At 38.5% G+C, this 3,994-nt stretch overlaps 1 long non-coding RNA gene across 1 annotated transcript in view; it reads left to right on the top strand.

Annotated features, from left to right (window-relative positions):
* Positions 1-1,724: 1,724 nt before the first annotated feature.
* The window catches only part of LOC102492143 (uncharacterized), a 6,606-nt gene continuing 4,336 nt past the window's right edge, over positions 1,725-3,994 (top strand). Inside the window, exons 1-3 of the long non-coding RNA XR_334849.3 lie at positions 1,725-1,866; positions 2,361-2,433; positions 2,590-2,723. This is a non-coding gene — a long non-coding RNA (uncharacterized LOC102492143). The remainder of the gene's footprint in view (positions 1,867-2,360; positions 2,434-2,589; positions 2,724-3,994) is intronic.

The raw sequence follows: 3,994 nt of genomic DNA, 5'->3' as shown, positions 1-3,994 counted from the left end.
AGATCTATGAATTCAAAACATTGCTTCAAGAAAATATGCATCTCTGATGAAGCACTTATATTTAAGATACTTCCTCCAACCACATACATTTTTTAGAAAGGAGGCAGTGAACATTATATTCTGAAAATAGAAATAAAAGAAATGAGTAAATGTTTCTGATTCCATATGGTTTGTTGAAGGACAACATCCTAAGATTTAAAGAAACTATGGAAACTGTGAATGACATTCAAAGTATACATTCTAGATTGCAAAGTGAGTGTTGGAAATGTAAAGACTCAGGGCTTAGAGTTTCGCTGCTCCATTTTATTCTAGTTTGCCTTCTGAGCCTTTATGTCTATGTGTGATCTGAGCTCTTCAGTTTCTCTTGTTGACGATAGTCAACATCAGGGAGTTTGAGGGCCAATCCTCCTCTCAAAGTGTATTGGGCAACTGATGTACTAATAGCAAAAGGACTTTTAATATTTAAGGGACTAGGAAGTATATTTCATTTTTTAAAATTGGGTGATGATCACACTATTCAACACTGCCCTCCAATACCTAGACAAACCGAAAAAAAAAAAAAGTGAGAGATGAGTGACAGTGGGTAGCCAAGTTGAATAGTCTGTACCCCTCTTAATATGGAACTGATGATTTTCAATGTGAACTGTAGGTTACTGTTTTCTATAAGTATTCCACTAAGTAAGCCATTTCTCTTAGTTTTTATCTTAAAGTTTTTTTTGTTTTCACTATTGGCAGAGGGCATGTGTGCTAGATAGAGAGAGAGAAATAAAAAAGCACCCCCCAGTGGGGCAGAGTTGAGCCACAGTCTTTACCACCCCAATTTCTCTATCCCGTTAGGATATACACACTCACACACACACACACACACACACACACACACACACACACACACCAACATGTTTTTCAAGCCCCTGGGCATATGATTTGAACTGTATCGGCCATAGGCATTCCCGCCTCAGATACATAGCACTTAAACCACTGGGTCCTGCCTTGAACTAGTTCCACCTTCTTTTCTTTCCCCTTATTACCCAGTCATCTATCCTCTTATACCATAAGCAAGAAAGTTATAGATGTCAGGAAATATTGATACCTCATGGTTTTGCCTTGTTTCTCATCTTCATAGGAAAAGAAAACACTTGCACAAAAATTGAAAGTTATTTCCATCATTTCCTCAGGATTTTCATGATTTCTATTGTACATCTCAGCTTTGTTAATCTCTGCTGAACGTCATACAAGCTTTTAAACTGTATTCATGTAGAGACTGTGCACAGGATAGACAGTGAGAAAGAGAAAGACAGAGAAAGACAGAGAAAGAGTAAGGAGCACTTTTCACACTGCCTGGTGATGCTGTAATCACCTTCTTTCTTTACTTTACACTATCAGGTTTTGGGCCTTTGTGAGAGTGCCTGGCATGTTTCAGGCAGAGCAGGTCAGGGAATCGAGTGTGGTCACTGTGTGGGATGCATTTTCTCTTGAGCAGTGAATTCTGCTGCATTTCAGAGGTGGCACATACACTCTTACATGTAATTTATTGAAGTACATAAAAGACACTGGTGCCGGCATTGCTAGCTTCTACAACAGGATGCCCTCTGGCTTTTTTTTTTATATTGTGATTTAGGCTTTCATCATATGCCATATCTCAAAAGATTAAAATTACATGATATGAATGGGAAATTTTTGTGCTTAGAATTGAGTTTTAGTGAGAATATTTTGTTTTGGTTTCCTATCACTCTTAATGGATTCTGCCCAAGAAGTGAAAATGAGGTCTGTGAAACAGCAGACCTGGAAGGAAACTGCTCCACTGAAGACCAAGAAGCAATGGGTTCCAAAAAGTTACTTCCATTGATGATGGAAAGCACAGACCAGGTATTTAACACTTGCTTCACTTGCTTTAAAATGATTTAAACTTTTTGTTTGTTTGTTTGTTTTTTACTATTTAATTTGCTAGATACTTGTGCTTACTGGAGAGACTAAGAGGGAGAGAAAAAAAGAGGGAAAATGATAATGTGCCCAGACCCCTTGGGAAGTGGCTGTGCAGCTATCCCTTCTCCTTTGTCTCTTCTTTCTGAATTCTGTGTCACGCATGCATGACCACACTGGATATACTTTCCAAGTCACTGGGTCTGGGACTCAAATCATACAGGAGTCCATGTGGGATCCAGCTGCCTTAACCACCACTAGCCACCAGCTGAAGCTCTTTTAGTCTTAATTGTGCTGTAATAGAATTAACTAAATTATGTGGTAACACAAAATGTACTCTCCTAATGATTTTCTAGTGTTCAATTTAGTACTGTTAAGTACATCCACATTGTCATACAATAATTTATTATTAAAAGTCTTTTGTCTAATCTGTTTTACAGTCAGGGACTATAAATGACCAGCTCAGCTATTCAAAACCAAGAGCTGTGAGTTCCACTGTTCATAACCTGGAAGGTATGTTGTTTTCTGGGAAGGAACTCTCATACCATGCAAATGAGTTTTCACTCAGAAAGTGAAAAGTGGTTTCCTGTTGTCAAGATTCTCCCGTTCTTCCCCTCACTCCATCCAAACCCTCAGATTCCCCAAAGAAAATGTTTTTTTCCTTTACAGAAAGGAAAAAGGGCCAACAAGTCACCTATTATACACTGAGGTCTGAGAGAGCAGCAACACATGTGGAATTCAGATCTTGGAATTTCAGACAGTCCTCATGGAGTCTACCAACAAGCAAGGAAGGCTGCGTTTGAGTAAGATCTTCATGTGTTCACTGATACAAATGCCTCTGTACGAATACATATGCTGAACATTGCTCCTCCTCCGACATCTTTTAGAATCATGCAGGAAATGTTTGTGCCAAATTCTGTTAGTATTGTGCTCATCCTTCCTTTCTTGAATTCTGTAATCTTCATTTTTCTTTCTCTGCTAAGTGTCATACAGTCTTTTCTTGTTTATTCATGTAGAGAATGTGCACAGGACAGAGTGAGAATGAGTAAAAAGCACCTTTTACAGTGTCTAGTGATGCCATAATCACCTTCTTCCATTCCTTCACACTATCAGGTTTTGGGCATTTGTGAGAGCACCTGGCATATTTCAGGCAGACCAGGTCAGGGAATTGACTGTGGTTACAGTATGGGATCCATATTCTCTTTAATTTATTTGTAATTTATTAAAGTACATAAAAAACACTGGTGTTGGCATTGCTAGCTTCTACATCTGGATGCCCTCTGGGACTCAGGTTTTCATTCTATTCCATTGTATTTTCCTGCTGTGCTCAGATCATTATCTCTTCAGCCTCAGAAATTGAATGGACAGGATTTAAAGAAAAATGGAGTCCAAATATGATGTTACCTTGCTGCAGAAAAGACAGGACCTTGGCAGTACTGGATCCCCTTAATCCAGTCACCAGTTGAGATTCTTGACTTCAGGCTCAGTTCCTATGAAGTATAGTGGGTTTCCTGTCCACTTTGTTCCTAGTGTGAAACTCTCTGAGTCCCAACCAAAGTCAGTGAATTTAACTATGGGTCACTTTGATTGGCAGACCTCGAACTCCACTTGTTTTGCGTTGTTTTCCCCTAAGCCCACACATGTGCAAACACCACTCAACTTCTTTAAAACTCCAGAGTTTCTGCACAAAATTTGTACATAAAATTACAGAAAATTTACCCAAATTCCAAGCTGGACTGAGTCACAAATTTTAGTATTTGATGTATTCAGTCATATGTTCCATCTGCTTTTCCACTATTTCTGTCTGTTCTCAGGGGAGATCAGTGACTTCAGACCTATACTGGTCCCTCTTCAATAGCAATAGTCTTCTTCATTGTCCCTCAAATCTCAGGTTTTGTGTTACTTCTTCCTAAGCCCCAGGCAGGGTTTTTCTTTTTCTTTTTCTTTTTCTTCTCTTTTCTTTTCTTTCCTTTCCTTTCCTTTCCTTTTCTTTTCTTTTCTTTTTTCTTTTCTTTTCTTTTCTTTTTCTTTCTTTCTTTCTTTCTTTCTTTCTTTCTTTCTTTCTTTCTTTCTT

The sequence above is a fragment of the Tupaia chinensis genome, unplaced genomic scaffold (genome assembly GCF_000334495.1).
Source record: "Tupaia chinensis unplaced genomic scaffold, TupChi_1.0 Scaffold000293_1, whole genome shotgun sequence".
In the NCBI taxonomy this organism is placed as follows: domain Eukaryota; kingdom Metazoa; phylum Chordata; class Mammalia; order Scandentia; family Tupaiidae; genus Tupaia; species Tupaia belangeri.
This window is presented reverse-complemented; position numbering and strand designations above follow the sequence as displayed.